Below are 23,401 nucleotides of genomic sequence, written 5' to 3'. Positions count from 1 at the left end.
TAAACATCTTGGTTGTCATCACAACGGGTGGCGCCTTAGGAAGGTCCTGCGAGATTTCGCAGCGACCCTCCGCACCGACTCCTGGGAGCAATGACACGAGGACAGGAAATGACGATCATACCCGCAAAATCCCCGCCCACAGCCGCAGAGACATTATGCAGCGAAAACAGACCGGGCCACACACACACATAAAAAAAAAAAAAAAAAAAGTCCATTGAGCACTCTATGCTCCATTTAAAAACTGAGCTAAAGTTGAAAAATGGTGTGAAGATCCGCTTTAAGGGCACACCAGTTACTGAAACCAAAACCTCCATGTAAAGTACCTGGATGGATTATTTTCTTCAATACAGTAAGTGAAAAGGCATTTTGTCTCCATTGTTTAATTGGTTTATCAGGTTTTGGGACTCACATTTCAGGTCATATTTATACAGAAATACTAAAATTTCAAAAAAGTCTTTACAAACAGTAAACCGCTGTAGTTTCAGCAGACGGCGCACACTGTCTATTAATACAAGTACAGCCCGGAACACTATATGCTGCCTGATAACGTTCCACCATATGCAAGACATTGTGAGAGCAGGCCAGGGTCTGAGATAAACTACTGCCATAGTGCTGAACTATAAGGATATACACGCCTCCTGCATGTATCATTACCTGTCAAATGTCTCCCCTTTAGCCGTTTGGAGCCCCCAAAAAATGCTGGATTCAGTGGGAGTGTCTTATTGGCACTCTGTGGGCGGAGTCATGAGAGCAGACTCCCACCCACCTCTACACTCCCCTTGGCCAGAGCGTGCACAGGAGAGGCAGAGTGCGTTCTGGGTAAAAGCAGAGTGTTCTCACGGCCCCCTGTCAGTCCTGCAATCTGCACACATGAATGTCCAGTGACAGTCGGGGATGATCGGTACAATGGAGACAGCTGTGAGCACCGATCTCCCTGCATGGCTTTTCATCATCGGCTTCTCCTTTCCCTCCCGCGCCTTTCACCTGAAAAGCCATGCAGGGAGATCGCTGTTCACAGCTGTCTCCATTGTACCGATCATCCCTGACTGTCCGCATAGGCGTGCGCACAGGGTGTGCCAGGTGTGCCTTTCCTGGGACTGGGAAATCTCTGTCCTCAGTCCATTTCTCTGTCTCAAAAGTGAGGCTGTTCAGACCCCTGATATTTCACCAAAGTCCCCCAATGGGGCTCCTAATAAATTGTAAAAAAAAAAAAACAATAAATTGTAAAAAAAGTTATATTAACCACTTGCCGACCGCCGCACGACTATATACGTCGGCAGAATGGCACGGGCAGGCAAAAGGACGTGTATGTACGTCCTTGCCTGCCCGCGGGTGGGGGGTCCGATCGGACCCCCCCCCGGTGCCTGCGGCGGTCGGCAAATCTTCTCCGGCGATCGGAGGTGAGGGGGAGGCCATCCATTCGTGGCCCCCCCCTCGCGATCGCTCTCAGCCAATGGCATCATTTCCCTGCCTCTGTATTGTACACAGAGGCAGAGGAAATGATGTCATCTCTCCTCGGCTCGGTATTTTCCGTTCCGGGCCGAGGAGAGAAGACTGCAATGTAAGTGCACAACACACACACACACAGTAGAACATGCCAGGCACACAAAACACCCCGATCCCCCCCCCGATCGCCCCCCGATCCCCCCCCAATCACCCCCCCCCCTGTCACAAACTGACACCAAGCAGGTTTTTTTTTTTTTTTTTTTTTTTTTTTTCTGATTACTGCATGGTGTCAGTTTGTGACAGTTACAGTGTTAGGGCAGTGAGTGTTAGGCCCCCTGTAGGTCTAGGGTACCCCCCTAACCCCCCCTAATAAAGTTTTAACCCCTTGATCACCCCCTGTCACCAGTGTCGCTAAGCGATCATTTTTCTGATCGCTGTATTAGTGTCGCTGGTGACGCTAGTTAGGGACGTAAATATTTAGGTTCACCGTCAGCGTTTTATAGCGACAGGGACCCCCATATACTACCTAATAAATGTTTTAACCCCTTGATTGCCCCCTAGTTAACCCTTTCACCACTGATCACCGTATAAGTGTTACGGGTGACGCTGGTTAGTTTGTTTATTTTTTATAGTGTCAGGGCACCCGCCGTTTATTACCGAATAAAGATTTAGCCCCCTGATCACCCGACGGTGATATGCGTCGCCCCAGGCAGCGTCAGATTAGCGCCAGTACCGCTAACACCCACGCACGCAGCATACGCCTCCCTTAGTGGTATAGTATCTGTACAGATCAATATCTGATCCGATCAGATCTATACTAGCGTCCCCAGCAGTTTAGGGTTCCCAAAAACACAGTGTTAGCGGGATCAGCCCAGATACCTGCTAGCACCTGCATTTTGCCCCTCCGCCCAGCTCGGCCCAGCCCACCCAAGTGCAGTATCGATCGATCACTGTCACTTACAAAACACTAAACGCATAACTGCAGCGTTCGCAGAGTCAGGCCTGATCCCTGCGATCGCTAACAGTTTTTTTGGTAGCATTTTGGTGAAATGGCAAGCACCAGCCCCAGGCAGCGTCAGGTTAGTGCCAGTACCGCTAACACCCACGCACGCACCGTACACCTCCCTTAGTGTATAGTATCTGAACGGATCAATATCTGATCCGATCAGATCTATACTAGCGTCCCCAGCAGTTTAGGGTTCCCAAAAACGCAGTGTTAGCGGGATCAACCCAGATACCTGCTAGCACCTGTGTTTTGCCCCTCCGCCCGGCCCAGCCCAGCCCACCCAAGTGCAGTATCGATCGATCACTGTCACTTACAAAACACTAAACGCATAACTGCAGCGTTCGCAGAGTCAGGCCTGATCCCTGCGATCGCTAACAGTTTTTTTTGGTAGCGTTTTGGTGAACTGGCAAGCACCAGCCCCAGGCAGCGTCAGGTTAGTGCCAGTAGCGCTAACACCCACGCACGCACCGTACACCTCCCTTAGTGGTATAGTATCTGAACTGATCAATATCTGATCCGATCAGATCTATACTGGCGTCCCCAGCAGTTTAGGGTTCCCAAAAACGCAGTGTTAGCGGGATCAACCCAGATACCTGCTAGCACCTGCGTTTTGCCCCTCCGCCCGGCCCAGCCCAGCCCACCCAAGTGCAGTATCGATCGATCACTGTCACTTACAAAACACTAAATGCATAACTGCAGCGTTCGCAGAGTCAGGCCTGATCCCTGCGATCGTTAACAGTTTTTTTGGTAGCGTTTTGGTGAACTGGCAAGCGCCAGCGGCCTAGTACACCCCGGTCGTAGTCAAACCAGCACTGCAGTAACACTTGGTGACGTGGCGAGTCCCATAAGTGCAGTTCAAGCTGGTGAGGTGGCAAGCACAAATAGTGTCCCGCTGCCACCAAGAAGACAAACACAGGCCCGTCATGCCCATAGTGCCCTTCCTGCTGCATTCGCCAATCCTAATTGGGAACCCACCACTTCTGCAGCACCCGTACTTCCCCCATTCACATCCCCAACCAAATGCAGTCGGCTGCATGAGAGGCATTTTTATGTCCTCCCGAGTACCCCTACCCAACGAACCCCCCCAAAAAAGATGTTGTGTCTGCAGCAAGTGCGGATATAGGCGTGACACCCGCTATTATTGTCCCTCCTGTCCTGACAATCCTGGTCTTTGCATTGGTGAATGTTTTGAACGCTACCATTCACTAGTTGAGTATTAGCGTAGGGTACAGCATTGCACAGACTAGGACACACTTTCACAGGGTCTCCCAAGATGCCATCGCATTTTGAGAGACCCGAACCTGGAACCGGTTACAGTTATAAAAGTTACAGTTACAAAAAAAGTGTAAAAAAAAAAAAAAAAAAAAAAAACACAAACAAAAATATAAAATAAAAAATAATAGTTGTAGTTTTATTGTTCTCTCTCTATTCTCTCTCTCGCTCTCTATTCTCTCTATTGTTCTGCTCTTTTTTACTGTATTCTATTCTGCAATGTTTTATTGTTATTATGTTTTATCATGTTTGCTTTTCAGGTCTGCAATTTTTTATACTTTACCGTTTACTGTGCTTTATTGTTAACCATTTTTTTGTCTTCAGGTACGCCATTCACGACTTTGAGTGGTTATACCAGAATGATGCCTGCAGGTTTAGGTATCATCTTGGTATCATTCTTTTCAGCCAGCGGTCGGCTTTCATGTAAAAGCAATCCTAGCGGCTAATTAGCCTCTAGACTGCTTTTACAAGCAGTGGGAGAGAATGCCCCCCCCCCCCCCCCACCGTCTTCCGTGTTTTTCTCTGGCTCTCCTGTCTCAACAGGGAACCTGAGAATGCAGCTGGTGATTCAACCAGCTGACCATAGAGCTGATCAGAGACCAGAGTGGCTCCAAACATCTCTATGGCCTAAGAAACCGGAAGCTACGAGCATTTTATGACTTAGATTTCGCCGGATGTAAATAGCGCCATTGGGAAATTGGGAAAGCATTTTATCATACCGATCTTGGTGTGGTCAGATGCTTTGAGGGCAGAGGAGAAATCTAGGGTCTAATAGACCCCAATTTTTTCAAAAAAGAGTACCTGTCACTACCTATTGCTATCATAGGGGATATTTACATTCCCTGAGATAACAATAAAAATGATTAAAAAAAAAAAAAAAAATGAAAGGAACAGTTTTAAAATAAGATAAAAAAGCAAAAAAATAATAAAGAAAAAAAAAAAAAAAAAAAAAAGCACCCCTGTCCCCCCTGCTCTCGCGCTAAGGCGAACGCAAGCGTCGGTCTGGCGTCAAATGTAAACAGCAATTGCACCATGCATGTGAGGTATCACCGCGACGGTCAGATCGAGGGCAGTAATTTTAGCAGTAGACCTCCTCTGTAAATCTAAAGTGGTAACCTGTAAAGGCTTTTAAAGGCTTTTAAAAATGTATTTATTTTGTTGTCACTGCACGTTTGTGCGCAATTGTAAAGCATGTCATGTTTGGTATCCATGTACTCGGCCTAAGATCATCTTTTTTATTTCATCAAATATTTGGGCAATATAGTGTGTTTTAGTGCATTAAAATGTAAAAAAGTGTGTTTTTTCCCCAAAAAATGCGTTTGAAAAATCGCTGCGCAAATACTGTGTGAAAAAAAAAAATGAAACACCCACCATTTTAATCTGTAGGGCATTTGCTTTAAAAAAATATATAATGTGTGGGGGTTCAAAGTAATTTTCTTGCAAAAAAAAAATAATTTTTTCATGTAATCAAAAAGTGTCAGAAAGGGCTTTGTCTTCAAGTGGTTAGAAGAGTGGGTGATGTGTGACATAAGCTTCTAAATGTTGTGCATAAAATGCCAGGACAGTTCAAACCCCCCCAAATGACCCCATTTTGGAAAGTAGACACCCCAAGCTATTTGCTGAGAGGCATGTCGAGTCCATGGAATATTTTATATTGTGACACAAGTTGCGGGAAAGAGACAAATTATTTTTTTTTTTTTTTTTTTTTGCACAAAGTTGTCACTAAATTATATATTGCTCAAACATGCCATGGGAATATGTGAAATTACACCCCAAAATACATTCTGTTGCTTCTCCTGAGTACGGGGATACCACATGTGTGAGACTTTTTGGGAGCCTAGCCACGTATGGGACCCCGAAAACCAAGCACCGCCTTCAGGCTTTCTAAGGGCGTAAATTTTTGATTTCACTCTTCACTGCCTATCACAGTCTCGGAGGCCATGGAATGCCCAGGTGGCACAAACCCCCCCCAAATGACCCCATTTTGGAAAGTAGACACCCCAAGCTATTTGCTGAGAGGTATAGTGAGTATTTTGCAGACCTCACTTTTTGTCACAAAGTTTTGAAAATTAAAAAAAGAAAAAAAAAATTTTTTTTTTTGTCTTTCTTCATTTTCAAAAACAAATGAGAGCTGCAAAATACTCACCATGCCTCTCAGCAAATAGCTTGGGGTGTCTACTTTCCAAAATGGGGTCATTTGGGGGGGTTTGTGCCACCTGGGCATTCCATGGCCTCCGAAACTGTGATAGGCAGTGAAGAGTGAAATCAAAAATGTACACCCTTAGAAATCCTGAAGGCGGTGATTGGTTTTCGGGGTCCCGTACGCGGCTAGGCTCCTAAAAAGTCCCACACATGTGGTATCCCCGTACTCAAGAGAAGCAGCAGAATGTATTTTGGGGTGCAATTCCACATATGCCCATGACCTGTGTGAGCAATATATCATTTAGTGACAACTTTGTGCAAAAAAAAAACAAATAAAAAAATAAATTGTCACTTTCCCGCAACTTGTGTCAAAATATAAAATATTCCATGGACTCAACATGCCTCTCAGCAAATAGCTTGGGGTGTCTACTTTCCAAAATGGGGTCATTTGGGGGAGGTTTGTGCCATCTGGGCATTTTATGGCCTTCAAAACTGTGATAGGTAGTGAGGAGTAAAATCAAAAATGTACGTCCTTAGAAATCCTGAAGGCAGTGATTGGTTTTCGGGGCCCCGTATGCGGCTAGGCTCCCAAAAAGTCCCACACATGTGGTATCCCCATACTCAGGAGAAGCAGCTAAATGTATTTTGGGGTGCAATTCCACATATGCCCATGGCCTGTGTGAGCAATATATCATTTAGTGACAACTTTTTGTAATTTTTTTTTTTTTTTTTTTTTTTTTTCATTATTCAATCACTTGGGACAAAAAAAATGAATATTCAATGGGCTCAACATGCCTCTCAGCAATTTCCTTGGGGTGTCTACTTTCCAAAATGGGGTCATTTGTGGGGGTTTTGTACTGCCCTGTCATTTTAGCACCTCAAGAAATGACATAGGCAGTCATAAATTAAAGACTGTGTAAATTCCAGAAAATGTACCCTAGTTTGTAGGTGCTATAACTTTTGCGCAAACCAATAAATATACACTTATTGACATTTTTTTTACCAAAGACATGTGGCCAAATACATTTTGGCCTAAATGTATGACTAAAATTGAGTTTATTGGATTTTTTTTAGAACAAAAAGTAGAAAATATCATTTTTTTTCAAAATTTTCGGTCTTTTTCCGTGTATAGCGCAAAAAATAAAAACGGCAGAGGTGATCAAATACCATCAAAAGAAAGCTCTATTTGTGGGAAGAAAAGGACGCAAATTTCGTTTGGTTACAGCATTGCATGACCGCGCAATTAGCAGTTAAAGCGACGCAGTGCCAAATTGTAAAAAGTGCTCTGGTCAGGAAGGGGGTAAATCCTTCCGGGGCTGAAGTGGTTAAAAAAAATGAGAGAGATGACAGAGAGAGAGATGACAGAGAGAGAGATGACAGAGAGAGAGATGACAGAGAGAGAGATGACAGAGAGACAGAGAGACACAGAGAGACACAGAGAGACACAGAGAGACACAGAGAGACACAGAGAGACACAGAGAGACACAGAGAGAGACAGAGAGAGACAGAGAGACAGAGAGACAGAGAGACAGAGAGACAGAGAGACAGAGAGACAGAGAGACAGAGAGACAGAGAGACAGAGAGACAGAGAGACAGAGAGACAGAGACAGATAGATAGATATAGATAGAGAGAGAGATAGAGAGAGAGATATATCTTTAAGCTTTGGGGTGCACACCCTAATGCACTAGGCTGCGCACAACTATGACTGTCCCCCATGTCTTCCTCATCCAGCGCTCCGCATTCTCCTCCCCCTTATCTTGTCCCCCTCCGTGATTCCACATCCGCCCCGCTGTGTCTTCCTCCTCCGCCCCCCTCGTCCCCCCACAGCCGGCTTCCTCCTCTCCCATTGGGCTATGGAGGGGGGAATCTGTCAGAATGGAGAGCGAAGAAAGGGGTCGGTATGTCATTCACCAGCCACTTTCTTTTCTGAATGGGACACACAGAGCGTTCATTATCGATCGCTCCTGTGATAACAGAGCAGAGTTAACTGTGTGTTACTCTGCTTCAGTTTATGAAGAAAGGAGTGGGGGAGGGAATTAAAAAATAATGCATTTGTCTTAGGCTAGTGCACGAGATATGTAAATCACCTGTCACTCACATAGGGTTGCCACCTTTTCTTCGAGCCAAACCCGAACACTTCAGCGGGGCTTGGCATTTTTTTTGTAGCATACACAATGAGATTGTAAAATACCTGGGACATCTGTGTGCCCTAGGGGAGTATTAATGCGGCACGCGCAGCTTTGAACAGTGGGTGTAGCCAATTGCATATAGTGCAGGTGTGTAATGTACCATATAGTGTCTATAGAGCAGGCGTGTGTATATAGTGTAGGCGTGTGTAATGTACAATATAGTGTATATGTAGTGTGTAATGTTTGGTGGGGAGCCTCCCAGTGTAATTTTGGGGGGGTGGGGGGAGGTCTCCTTGTGTAGTATGGGGGGACAGGGGGGGGCCTGACAGAGGAGAGGGGGGGGGCTGACAGAGGGGGCTGACAGAGAGGAAGAGGGGGCTGACAGAGGAGAGGGGCTGCCGCTGCAATCATACCTTTGGGTTCCCGCATCCCGCTGTGCTGACAAGGTCTCGGGCTCCCATGTCACCTCTTGTCTCCCACGGTCCCCAGCTGTGGTGGAGCAGGAAGAGAACGAGGCCGAGGCTCCATGAGATGAGGACCGTGAGGTCAGTCGGAGCTCGCCTCTTACACAGACACAGCCCCCCTCTGTAGTGTAGCTACACCAGCGGTCTGTGATATGGAGCAGAGAGGCGCGCGCCGCACAGCCGCCCTGGCCACATAATAAATACAGAGCTATGGGGCGGAGGACGGGACACAGACAGAGGCACTGGATATTAGTTGTGCCCGGGTTTCCAGGGGACAGAAACCCAGGCACAAGTTGCCAAACCCGTACTGTCCGGGTCAATCCCGTACGGGTTTGAAAAAAAAAAAAAAAAGGGATTGGCTCAGAGATGGATTAACTTTGTGGCAAGACTGAGCTCAAATGATAGGAAATCTTATACTCTACATTAGGACATCAAAAAAAAAAAAAAAAAAGTCAGGTTTACATCAACTTTAATGTCTAAACCGCTGGCAACAAAAGTCAGTACACCCCTAAGTGAAAAGGTCTTCCCTCCCCGGTGTCATGTGACTTGTTAGTGTTACAAGGTCTCAGGTGTGAATAGGGAGCAGGTGTGTTAAATTTGGTGTTATCGCTCTCACTCTCTCATACTGGTCACTGGAAGTTCAACATGGCACCTCATGGCAAAGAACTCTCTGAGGATCTGAAAAAAAAAAAAAGAATTGTTGCTCTACATAAAGATGGCCTAGACCAGTGTTGCTCAACTCCAGTCCTCTATGCACCCTAAGCCCCGGTTCACACTGGGACGACTTGTCAGGCGACCTAGTCGCCTGACAAGTCGCCTCCCGTTCTGTGCTATGGAACCGTTCTAAGGGGAGCGACGCAAGAAAAAGAAAAAGGTTCCTGTACTACTTCGGGGGCGACTTGCATAGACTTCTTTACAGAAGTTGTTTTGCAAGTCGCCCGGGCAGTCGTTTGCAGGTCGCCTCGGTGAGGCGACCTGCAAGTCGTGCCGCCTCTGGTGTGAACCGAGGCTAACAGGTCATGTTTGCAGGATTTCCATTATTTTGCACAGGTGATTTGATCAGTTTCACTGCCTTAGTAATTACCACAGGTGTTTCATCTGAGGGGAAATCTTGAAAACATGACCTGTTGGGGCGCCTTGAGGACGAGTTGAAACACTGGTCTAGGCTATAAGATTGCCAAGACCCTGAAACTGAGCTGCAGCATGGTGTCCAAGACCATACAGCGGATTAACAGGAGAAAATATATTTTAAAAAATGTGAGGGGTGTACTTACTTTTGTGAGATAGAGATCACACACACACACACACACACACACACACACACACTTTCTGCTTTAAAACATATCCAAAAAAACCTTCATAAATTTAGGCCAATATGTATTCCGCTATATATTTTCTGATAAAAATTAAATCCCAATAAGCGTATATTGATTGGTTATAGCGTCTACAAACCTTGTTACAGAGGTCGATCGATAAATCGGCCGATTTTTGGCATTTAATTAATCGGCATGGCATCGGCCGATCGTGCTGATAAAAAAGGCAGATTTAAAACTTCAGCCTACCTGCAAATGATTTCCATAATAGAAGTCAATGCAAGTTGCCTGAAGTCTTCCGGTGTCTCCTATCTGGGCAGCCTGCCAAGTCAGCAAAGAGATACAGGCTCCATGCACACTGGAGCTCATAAACGGATGTTCTGAACGTCGAATTGCTGGCAGGAAAACGCTGCTTTAAAAATGTGATTTTATCTGCGTTTTGTATTGCCGTCAATGCACGTTTAGCGGCGCTAGCTTTTCACCGCGTTTCTCTGCTTCTATTCAAAATCAATGGTTCCCTATGGGAGCCCATTGATTTGAATAGAAGTCACACCGCAAGTCGCATCATCATGATGCGACTTGTGTGCTGAGGATCTTGTGTGCAAGCAGCATCTTTGGAGCGATGTGTATACCGCTCCTCCACCACTCCTGCCCATTGAAATGAATAGGCCGCGCTACACGGGTGCATTTAACCTCTTCAACGGCCGCTAGCTAGCTTATAAGCGCCCCGCTAGCAGCCGAACAGCGCCGCTAAAATGACGGTAAAGCGCCGCTAAAACTAGCAGTGTTTTACCGTCAACGCATGCCCGCTCCACTGTGAAAAGCAACATTAAGTGATACAGAAAATGTCTTACATTTATTAAACAAAACAAACCTCCAATCAGTTCACTTGTATGTATAATTTAGATTTAAGAAAAACTATATCTTAAATATTAAATACACAAAAGCAGGTAATCAAAACTTTTGGACGAAAAAAAAAAAAGGGCTAACTTTACTGTTTAGTTTTTTTTTTTTTTTTTTTTTAAATTCATTAGTGTATTTTTTCCAAAATAATTGCGTTTGAAAGACCGCTGCGTAAATACCGTGTGACATAGAATATTGTAACCGCTATTTTACTCCCTAGGGTCTCGATAGATATATATATATATATATATATATATATATATATATATATATATATATATATATATATATATATATACACACACACGATTTATGTAATTTTTTTGTAAAAGTAATAGCGGCAATCAATGACTTATGGCGGGACCTCGATATTGCAGCAGACAAAACACTGACACTTTGCAGGAACCCGGTGACACCAATACAGTGATCAGTGCTAACAATATGCACTGTCACTATCAATGACACTGGCAGGGAAGGGGTTAAACCTGTAGGGTGATCAAAGGGTTAAATGTGTGACTAGAATGTATTTATGTACTGTGGGAGGTGCTTTGCAGGGACACAAACTCCATCCCTTCCCCCATCAGAACAGATCTGCCTTGTTTACATAGGCAGAGACAGAACCAAGCTCTGCCTAACGATCAGCAAGTGCCGGCGGACATTCAGTACCCGACACTCTGCAGATCGGCTTCTGCTGTAATTAATCACATTCACAGCAGAGGCACCCCCTGTAGGCAGAAGTGCAGAATCACACACACACACGTGTGTGATCCTACACAGAAGGGCCACCCTATAGCAGGATATCTGCTTTAGGGCAGTCTGGAAATGGTTAAGAGCCCTTTCACACTGGGGCGGCGTCGGCGGTAAAACGCCGCTATTATTAGCGGCGTTTTACCGTCGGTATTCGGCCGCTAGCGGGGCGGTTTTACCCCCCGCTAGCGGTCGAGAAAGTGTTAAATACCACCGCAAAGCACCTCTGCAGAGGCGCTTTGCCGGCGGTATAGCTGCGCCATCCCATTGATTTTAATGGGCAGGAGCAGTAAAGGAGCGGTGTACACTCCGCTCCTTCACCGCTCCGAAGATGCTGCTGGCAGGACTTTTTTTACCGTCCTGCCAGCGCATCGCTCCGGTGTGCAAGCCCTCGGGGCTTTCACACTGGATACACAGCAGCGCCACTTTCAGGTCCGTTTGCAGGCGCCATTATTAGCGCAATAGCGCCTGCAAACCGCCCCAGTGTGAAAGGGTTCTAAAGGATAACGGTACGAAAAAACAAAACAAAAAAACAAACACACACACACACACACACACACACACATTACAACCAACAGCTTAGCCTCTCTATGTACCGGTGTGTTCTGTATTCATACATGAGAGCCAGAGATAGAGATCAGAGCCCCATCCTCTCCAGGGGGTCAGTCTGAAGGGAGCTGAGAGGTGCTGCTCTGCCCCATAGTGTCCAAGTCAGGACAGAGCAAGGTCCGAGCCTCAGAGAGTCCATGAGGGACAGAAGCTGTAAGGAAGGTGCAGAGTCTGTGCATAAACCAGGGATCTGCAAATCACAGGCACCAGATCACCATGGCGACTACAAATTTTCAGGCACCTGGGCTTTTGTCAGCCTATTGAAGAGAGAAAAAAAAACAGCAAGTGAATGAGGAAGCTGGCCGGTACCTCTACTGCTCCAAAGCATTCACTGGAATGCAACCATGGACCACAGCAAGGTCCTGCCTATCAAGCCTGCTACCACAGCAAGGTCCCACCTCTCAAGCAAGTGTATATGCGCAAACCGGGCAGAAGAGGAAGTACAAACAGGGTGGAGGATGGGCACCAGTTAGGTGTAAAGTCGGCCTGCGGTTGAGGACAAATAGGCGCAAGGCGAGTGGTAAAGGTGTGAGATCGGTGACAAATAGACGTAAACAGGTCATCAGATAGTGACTGGGATGTTCCGCACCGGTGAGTCTATAGGAGAAAACTCCACATATCACCCCTAGCAGAGTGGATCTAGGATGACGGGCAGAGTCCCAGCGATCTTATTGGCTCGGATATCTGCCTAGTGTTGTAAAATAAAAATAAAAAACCCCCACACACACACACCCACCTGCAGGACACAAAGGCATAATGAGCTAGTATGCAGCACTACTTACCTTAGATCGAAGCTGTTGCATTGTTCAGATGTAAAATAAAGAGATTCACCCCTCTGCCCACCATCGATGTTGGCGCTGTAGTAGACATGTGGATGCTATATCATATCTATTGGTCCTGCCCTCTGATCATCCCCTATTGGCGGACGGTACACTCCTTACTCCATTCCATCTTTGGCTCCTGGGTGCCGTTCATCCCTAAAACTTTCCTCCTGGGCCTCCCACCTCCCTCTTTTTATAGGATTGTATAAAAAGCTCCTGGCCCAGGTGATAACTGCTGTGCGATGATTGGTAGCCCTGAAATGGAAAACGAGGGAACTCCCCCCTCCCCCCTCTTTGTTGGACCTGCACTCCGGGATCAGAGATGTGAAGCGGATGGAATATTTGGCAGCTTCCTTAGACAATACCCCTGATACACATAACCAGGTCTGGGAGCTGTGGGATCTGTTGGAGGCCCCTATAACCTGATGAACCCTTGTCTTGGGGAGGTGGCCTGTGGTTGGTGACCCCGGGCAGTGGATGGGTCCTGTGGCGGGTGGTTGTCCTCTACTATTTTTTACTTCCACTCTTCTCTCTTGCTTTCCCCTAATTTGCTTCCTGTATTACCCTCCTTCTCCATTCGCCTACACGCTCTTTTGCGGTTCAGACTTGGCCGTAACACAAGTTCTGAGCCGTACTCCATCGATATAATGTTGCCATATATTGTCTTTGGCCATTTGATTTACATCTTAACAGAGTTTTACCGCTGGCAATATTGTACGTAGACACCATGCCGGGTCTGTTTTTCTACAACGCGTGTCTTCTTGTATTTTCTGTTGGAAATTGTTGAAAACCAATTAAAAAAAAAAAAAAAAGTCAGTTTTCAAAAAAAATAAAGGAGATACAAAGTAACATTACTACATTTATATCTACTGGGTTACTATTATCTGCAGATTAAAGTAGAACTATAGTCAAAACTACTCCGAGTTTGGATAGAGCAGGAATAGGCAACCTTAAAGGAGGTGGAGATCTACATGAACAACATGGGAGAAGTCAAAGATCACCGGGCACAGAGTCCCCTCCGAACACCAGTTTTAAACCTGTAATTGCCGTACTACCATGTCGCAGTCACGTTCTATGCACGGCAATCATGGGTTTAAATCAAGCGGTGAGGATACAGGTATCTGTCCAATACAGGTATATGCTCCCACTTCCAGCGAAAGATCGCTGCAGAATCTCTGGTGATCTACGCCATGTCCAGCCCCTCTTCTGGGAGACACGGGTCCCAGAAGACAGCAGGGACCAGTCAGAACGTGCAGAGTGACTCGCGCATGCACAGTAGGGAGCCAGGCTGTGAAGCCGCAAGGCTTCACTTCCTGATTCTCTTACTTAAGATGCCGGCACCCCCATCTGGGAGCTGAGGGACGGGTCGGCTTCAGATGAGGACATCGTGGGCGCCCTGGACAGGCAAGTGTCATTATAGAAGTCAGCAGCTGCAGTATTTGTAGCTGCTGACTTTATAAAAAAAATAATAAAATTTGCAGGTGAAACTCCGCTTTAAGTGACAAAAAAAAAAAAAAAAAAAAAAAAATTTGCCTTAAAAATCCCATAAAATGATACATACTGTGACATCCCCCCTCCCGCCGCCATCTGGTGCTTCTCCTGGCTCTCCCGTGTCATCGGGGACCAAGAGAAAGAATCAGCCGCCGCATGACGAGCAGAGAGATTTCTGGTGACCAGATGGTCAACGGTCATCTCCATGTATATAAATAAACAAGATTGGTGCGCCATTACCAGTGTGATCAAGCACAGTGCCACTTATGTTTGTAAGAAAAACAATAAAAATAAATGAACTACCATAAAGTAGAATATAAATGTGCTATGAAGACTTTGTGTCAAAAACAAATATTTGTAGTATAATATAAAATATGCAGAGCTGCGAGGAACTTCTATATCAAAGACATGAATTGACAAAACTAAAAAAGTTTTATAAATGGTCCCATATGATGCTGTTGCCCCTAGCAACAGAAAACTAAAGACAATTAAATAGGCATAGGATAGTTACTAATGATCCAGTATTAGGGGTGCAACAGATTAAAAAAAAAAAAAATATATAAAAAACTCCCCCACTGAAATATCCACATCATCTCCCCCACTGTAATATTATATTGGCAGAGTATTGGCACTGCTGCCATCCGATCTCTCCTCTCCACTGTACAGATCAGTACACAGAGGGGAGAGAGGAATCTGCGTCATGACATGACGCCGGTTTGTTTACAAGTGATTGCTCTGTCATTTGATGGAACAATCACGTGATAAATGGCCGCCGGGTGTACCAAGATGGCCGCCACTCTGGAGCTAGGCCGAAGCCGCAGCCTTTCCTAAGGCTGAGGCAGCGGCACGCTCCGCGGAGCGCATGTGCACCGATCCGAACAGGTTGAACCGTTCGGATCAGTCGCGATCCGTTGCACCCCCTATCCAGTATACATCTGCCGATCCACCTGGCTCCAGTCTCAGATGAAAAAACAATCGGGCTGATTTGACCACTTTGTCTTTCTTTATGAAGAAACCAATAATTGGCCATGGATCCGGTTTTATCCAAACAACTGCGATAATAAACAGCAATAACAACAAGGGTTCCAATAACAGCACCACCGATCACTCCGATCGAGAGACCATTGCCTGGTGGATCCTAAAACAAATCCCTCCAGCAGCAGCACGCTGTCCTCGGTCACAGAGCTTCCACTTCACCTCAGTCTTTGTCGGCTGCCAAGAACCTCCATTCAGAGCCGCTCCATACGACACCGGAAAGGTATATGGGGGGGGGGGGTGAGTCTCCTCCTAAAGCATGTAGACTGATCCTCATGCCGTCCTGTCCCCTCCCCGATGCGTATTCCATACAGGAAGTTACGTAACTACTTCAGGGGGAAAAACATCTCTATGACCGTTGGAGGCCCGGGCACAACGTTATGACGTCACATCTGGGCCGCGGATGTAAACAAACCCACGATCACAGCTGGTAAGCATGAGATCGTGGATTTTATCCGACCTCACGCTTTCCAGCCTGGAGGAGAGATGTGGGGTCTTATTGACCCCGCATCTCTCCATAAAGAGGACCTGTCACATACCATTCCTATTACAAGGGATGTTTACATTCCTTGTAATAGGAATAAAGGTGATGGAAAAAAAAAAAAAAAAAAGTTGTAAAAGAAAGTAAATATAATTTAAAAACGCCCCTGTCCCTGGTAGCTCGCGTTCAGAAGCGAATATGTACACGCTGTTCAAACCACACATGTGAGGTATTGCCGCGTGCCTTAGTGCGGGCAACAATTCTAGCACCAGACCTCCTCTAACTCTAAAGCGTGAAATGTTGGAGAAAATATAATAAAATAGAATATTAAAATATATAAGTGGTTAACTTTTTTGTTAGTTTTATGCAAAAAGTGAAGCGCTCCACACTACAAACATGAAAGTAAAATATGAAAACATGAAAATACTACAATAATGCAAATAAAAATAAGTCCTAAATAAAGTCCCAAATGCCACACTCCCGATAGAAAAAAGAACAAAAAAAAAAAAAACCACAAACACTAACCACACTTCCATACAATTAACCACACCTTACTTGCAACTAACCACAGTTCATTACTTTGCTTATGACCAATCACAGTATACTCTGGCAAAATGTTATACCTAATCTGTCATTCTGAGTATACTGTGGTTAGTAACACGTACTATTTGGGTTTCTTATCCTGAGTGTTATTTAGCTTTCAATGTTAAATAAACCCAACAATTTACACTCTGAAGCCCCTTTTTTGGGATTCTCACATTCTGTACATTGCTGAGGACCAAAAATCTGGAAATGATCTCTGGATGCTGTCCACAGGCTGTATGAAGAAGTCCTCATTGACCTTTTCATGAATGAGATCGGTGGTACAAGGCGAGGAGACACCGATCGGTGGTACAAGGCGAGGAGACATCGATCGGTGGTACAAGGCGAGGGAGACACCGATCGGTTGGTACAAGGCGAGGAGACATCGATCGGTGGTACAAGGCGAGGAGACATCGATCGGTGGTACAAGGTGAGGAGACACTGATCGGTGGTACAAGGTGAGGAGACACCGATCGGTGTACAAGGTGAGGAGACATCTATCGGTGGTACAAGGTGAGGAGACATCTATCGGTGGTACAAGGTGAGGAGACATCGATCGGTGGTACAAGGTGAGGAGACATCGATCGGTGGTACAAGGTGAGGAGACGTCGATCGGTGGTACAAGGTGAGGAGACATCGATCGGTGGTACAAGGTGAGGAGACACCGATCGGTGGGGGTCACGGTTGGTTCTCCAGGGTGTTTTACACACATTTGTATTCCCTGAATTGCTGAAGATCACTGACTGTCTTGTATAAAGATATAAAATTGGACTGTATATGGCTCCTCACTTCACATTTGTGGCATTTGGAACTTTATCTAGGACTTTTCTTTTCACATTGTTGTATTTTACACTTTCATGTTTGTAGCTTTTCTCCAGATTACGATTCCTTAGAGCAAAAACTACACTGTATATGAGCACCGCAAACCAAAAGTGTCATTTAATTCTGTAATATTCAAAGCAAATCCCCCCCATCCATTGATGTCTCCAGGATTTATTTTACTGAGAAATCTTCTAAAAAACCCCTCCTGGCATTTCTGGCTGTGACTGGCATAGCGGGTGCCATGGAGGATGGGGGATGGAGGATGGAGGAGCCGACACATCCGCTCTCCTCTCCTCCTTGTTGCCGACCCGGAAACTGATGTCACTTCCGGGTCCCCATGTTAGTAGGTGCGGGAAAGAATGGAATGCTGTGTTGAATACACGGGAGACATTGGGGGTCTTTTGGACCCCAGATGTCTTATTAAAGAGAGCCTGTCAAAAATTATATACACATACTGAAGGGGGCAGTGCTGTGTGCACGAGGGGGTGGATGTGGAGGGGGGGGGGACAATTTGTGATGTGGAGGGGGGGGGGGGGGGACAATTTGTGATGTGGAGGGGGGGGGACAATTTGTGATGTGAGGGGGGGGGGGGGACAATTTGTGATGTGGAGGGGGGATTGAATGATATGATGGGGGGAGGGGATTTGTGATGTGATTGGAGGGGGGGGAGGGATATATGATGTGATGTGAAGGGGGGGAATATGATTTGAAGGGATCTTCCCAGAAATGTGTGATTCGGTCCTCTGCTGGATGAAGATTTGACCTCATTACTCCTCTAATCTCGGGTGTTTATTTGCATAAAAACCCTCAAAACATTTTCTGAAATCTTCAGGTCCAATTTTATTTTTTTTAAATATGTGAGAAAAAAAAAAAAAAAAAAAAAAAAAAAAAAAAAAGCTGCTCTGGCAGTGGAAGGGTTAATGGCTTCAAATGTCAAGTCTGCTCCTCACCTGGTAAGTGTCTCCCCTCTTCCCCCCCCAGAATTCCTAAGTCACTGCAGGACAGGACGACACCTGAGAAGGGGGAGGGGAGTACAGAATCCTGATGACGTCAGACTTCTGTACAACCAATGGCTGCTTCCCCACAACTTCCACCTGCAACATACCAAACACCGCGTCACTGCGGCCCCGCCCCTCGAGATCAAAATTCCCGCTAAATTCAGCGCGGGAAACCGGTGTTGTGAAGTTTGAGACGTCTACCTGACAACACCACACGATGGCTCCGCCCTCGCCGCCTTCGATTGGTTAATATAGCGAGCCCCCGGCCAAACAGCCAATAAGATTACAGTTCTTCCCTTCATCTTCCACCTGAGTCCAGCAAGTGACAGCAACATGAGCGCCCCGTCCACCGTCCGAGGAGGTGAGTGTGATATATGGGGGGCGGGTGGATGGAATGCGGGACTAATGACATCCGACCTACCAGAGAGATCAGAGGAAGGTTCTACCTGGATGTCATCTAGTGATACAGAATATCAGATCCATCCAGGAATAGAGATTATAGAGGATCCTTCTACCGGGATGTGATACAGAATATCAGATCATAAGAGTTACACAGGGGGGTCCTTTTATACAAAGCCCCCCATAGAGAATGATACCCGGATGTCCCCCCCCCCAGTGGATTCTTCTACTTTGAGATGATTCACGAGATCTGGTGATAAACATCAGATCCATCCAGAATAGTTTTTATTTTGTGCTCCAAATTTTGTTAGTTGAACTTTGTAAATAAGTTCTCCTGTACTGATTGGCACTGATGCCATCCCTATTGGGGCACCAATTGGCATCCTCAATGGGTCTGCACTGATAAGGAGAGCAGCCGATTGGCTCTACTCTCACCAGTCAATGTGAGTGGAGGAAAACACACCAACGATCGCTGCGTGCGGCTTATCCTGCTGGACGTCATGACAGCCAATCAGAATAATGAAACCACTTTACACATCATATTTCTATATGGCGGCAGGAAGTGGTTAAGGAGGATCCTTCTACCTGTATGGGGTCTAGCGATACATAATGGATACCAGTGGAAGGAGGTTACGGCGCCAACTTACACAAGTATTAGTGCCGGTGTTCTGACGAGAAGTGTTCTCCTATCGGATAGTGTCCGCCCCGTACTGTGCAGGCGCAGCGCTTGTGCAGTACGGAGGACAAGGAGACGCCAAAAGTCTCCGAAGTTGACCAGCTGACTATCAGCTGCACACGGCGCTTGGGCACTTATTAGTGATCGTTTTGTAAGAGGGCCCCTCGCTTCGCTCGCCATGCTTCGGGCACGTCCTCGCTGCGCTCGGCATCTCCACTCCACTTGTATAGTGGGGTGTGAACCTGGACTCGGGGCGCCGCGTACAGATGATGATCAGCTGTTGAACTTCGGAGGACTTTCGGCGTCTCGTTTGTCCTCCGTACTGCGCCTGCGCAGTACAGGGCGGACACTATCCAATGGGGGACAGTATTCGACAAGACACCAGTTCACATTGGTGCGAATCCACTGCGGGTTCTCGCATCGCACCCGACTCGCATGACAACTCACACTGCCATATGTAAACTGCTGGGAGTGTCAATACAATGTTAATGACACAACCACCCCACCCCCCCCTCCCCAATTTCAGCTCACATATCGCACTGAGAACTGACAGTTTGGACACGAATCGGAGCACATAGGTGTGACACCCATAAAATCCGATTCTGGTGCGGACCAAGGGGAAAAAAAAAAAAAAAAAAAAAGTCCTTTGCGAGTTTGGTCTGAAGGCGCTGCAAATTCAGCCACACTATCTGTACGGCTAAAATCACATCACACAGACAACACATGTGACTTGCAGTGTGAATCGCATGCAATCTTGCAGAGCGCACCTATGTGAACCGGCACTAAGTGATCGAAATATGTCAAACCATCAATATGTATTTAAACTAGGGTTGTCCCAATACCGATACTGAGCATTTGCACTCCGATGCTTCACCCGACACCGGGATAGTCAGGGTGATCGGTGCGGAGGGGGGAGTTACAAGCACCAAATTCAATAAAGCCTGACAGCTGTTTCTCCTCCTCTTCTCCCCTCCCCCTCCCCTCCACTGATGTGAAGGTGGGAGGGGAGGGGGGATTTTGTGATGTAAAGGGGGGGGGAGATTTGTGACGTGAAGGGGGGGGAGATTTGTGACGTGAAGGGGGGGGGGAGATTTGTGACGTGAAGGGGGGGGGAGATTTGTGACGTGAAGGGGGGGGGGAGATTTGTGACGTGAAGGGGGGGGGAGATTTGTGACGTGAAGGGGGGGGGAGATTTGTGACGTGAAGGGGGGGGGAGATTTGTGACGTGAAGGGGGGGGGAGATTTGTGACGTGAAGGGGGGGGGAGATTTGTGACGTGAAGGGGGGGGGGAGATTTGTGACGTGAGGGGGGGGGGAGATTTGTGACGTGAAGGGGGGGGGGAGATTTGTGACGTGAAGGGGGGGGGAGATTTGTGACGTGAAGGGGGGGGGGAGATTTGTGACGTGAAGGGGGGGGGGAGATTTGTGACGTGAAGGGGGGGGGGAGATTTGTGACGTGAAGGGGGGGGGAGGGATATGATACGATGGGGGTGTGATGTGATGGGGGGATAGAATGATGTGATTGGAGGGGGGGAGGGGATTTGTGATGTGATTTGAGGGGGGGAGGGATATATGATATGATGTGAAGGGGGATATGATATGATGGGGATGTGATGTGATGGGGGGGGGTAGAATGATGTGATTGGAGGGGGGGGGGGGGGATTTGTGATGTGGAGGGGGAGAGGGATATATGATGATATGATGTGATGTGAAGGGGGGGAATATGATATGATGTGATTGGAGGGGGGGGATATATGATTATGATGTGATGTGATGTGGGGGGGGAATATGATATGATGGGGGGGAGATATGATGTGATGTGGGGGGGATGATATGAAGGGGTCTTCCCAGAAATGTGTGATTCGGAGCTCTGCTGGAAGAAGATTTGACCTCCTATAATATAAATTCATTACTCCTCTAATCTCGGGGGTTTATTTTTATAAAAACCCTCAAAACATTTTCTGAAATCTTCAGGTCCAATTTTATTTTTTTAAATATGTGCGAGAAAAAAAAAGTTGCTCTGGCAGTGGAAGGGTTAATGGCTTCAAATGTCACGTCTGCTCCTCACCTGGTAAGTCTCCCCTCTCCCCCGCCCCAAATTCCTCCTTGTCACCCGACTCGCATGACTACTCACACTGCCATATGTAAACTGCTGGGAGTGTCAATACAATGTTAATGACACAACTACCCCACCCCCCCTCCCCAATTTCAGCTCACATATCGCACTGAGAACTGACAGTTTGGACACGAATCGGAGCACATAGGTGTGACACCCATAAAATCCGATTCTGGTGCGGACCAAAGGGGAAAAAAAAAAAAAAAAAAGTCCTTTGCGAGTTTGGTCTGAAGGCGCTGCAAATTCAGCCACACTATCTGTACAGCTAAAATCACATCACACAGACAACACATGTGACTTGCAGTGTGAATCGCATGCAATCTTGCAGAGCGCACCTATGTGAACCGGCACTAAGTGATCGCAATATGTCAAACCATCAATATGTATTTAAACTAGGGTTGTCCCAATACCGATACTGAGCATTTGCCCGAGTATTTGTACTCCGATGCTTCACCCGACACCGGGACAGTCAGGGTGATCGGTGCGGAGGGGGGAGTTACAAGCACCAAATTCAATAAAGCCTGACAGCTGTTTCTCCTCCTCTTCTCCCCTCCCCCTTCCCTCCCCTGATGTGAAGGGGGGAGGGAGGGGGATTTTGTGATGTAAAGGGGGGGGGGGGGATTTGTGATGTAAAAGGGGGGGGAGGGGGAGAGGGGGATTTGTGACGTGACGTGGGGGGGAGGGGGGGATTTGTGACGTGACGTGGGGGGAGGGGGATTTGTGACGTGAAGAGGGGGGGGGGGGATTTGTGACGTGAAGAGGGGGGGGGGGGGATTTGTGACGTGAAGGGGGGGGATGGGGATTTGTGACGTGAAGGGGGGGGATGGGGATTTGTGACGTGACGTGGGGGGAGGGGGATTTGTGACGTGAAGGGGGGGGATGGGGATTTGTGACGTGAAGGGGGGGGATGGGGATTTGTGACGTGAAGGGGGGGGGGGGGGGATTTGTGACGTGAAGAGGGGGGGGGGGATTTGTGACGTGAAGGGGGGGGGGGGATTTGTGACGTGAAGGGGGGGGGGGGGATTTGTGACGTGAAGAGGGGGGGGGGGGGATTTGTGACGTGAAGAGGGGGGGGGGGGGGGATTTGTGACGTGAAGAGGGGGGGGGGGGGATTTGTGACGTGAAGAGGGGGGGGGGGATTTGTGACGTGAAGAGGGGGGGGGGGGATTTGTGACGTGAAGAGGGGGGGGGGGGATTTGTGACGTGAAGAGGGGGGGGGGGGGGGGATTGTGACGTGAAGAGGGGGGGGGGGGATTTGTGACGTGAAGAGGGGGGGGGGGGGGGGGATTTGTGACGTGAAGAGGGGGGGGGGGGGATTTGTGACGTGAAGAGGGGGGGGGGGGGATTTGTGACGTGAAGAGGGGGGGGGGGGATTTGTGACGTGAAGAGGGGGGGGGGGGATTTGTGACGTGAAGAGGGGGGGGGGGGATTTGTGACGTGAAGAGGGGGGGGGGATTTGTGACGTGAAGAGGGGGGGGGGGATTTGTGACGTGAAGAGGGGGGGGGGGATTTGTGACGTGAAGGGGGGGGGGGGGGATTTGTGACGTGAAGGGGGGGGGGGGGGGATTTGTGACGTGAAGGGGGGGGGGGGGGGGATTTGTGACGTGAAGGGGGGGATTTGTGACGTGAAGGGGGGGGGGGGGGGGGGGGGATTTGTGATGTGAAGGGGGGGAGGGATGATTTGTGATGTGAAGGGGGGGAGGGATTTGTGACGTGAAGGGGGGGGAGGGGATTTGTGACGTGAAGAGGGGGGGGGGGGGGATTTGTGACGTGAAGAGGGGGAGGGGGGATTTGTGACATGAAGAGGGGGGGGGGGGGGGATTTGTGACATGAAGAGGAGGGGGGGGGATTTGTGACATGAAGAGGAGGGGGGGGGATTTGTGACATGAAGAGGAGGGGGGGGGATTTGTGACGTGAAGGGGGGGGGGGGATTTGTGACGTGAAGGGGG

Source organism: Aquarana catesbeiana, linkage group LG02, assembly GCF_042186555.1.
Source record: "Aquarana catesbeiana isolate 2022-GZ linkage group LG02, ASM4218655v1, whole genome shotgun sequence".
Classification (NCBI taxonomy): domain Eukaryota; kingdom Metazoa; phylum Chordata; class Amphibia; order Anura; family Ranidae; genus Aquarana; species Aquarana catesbeiana.
Note: the sequence above shows the minus strand (reverse complement) of the source record.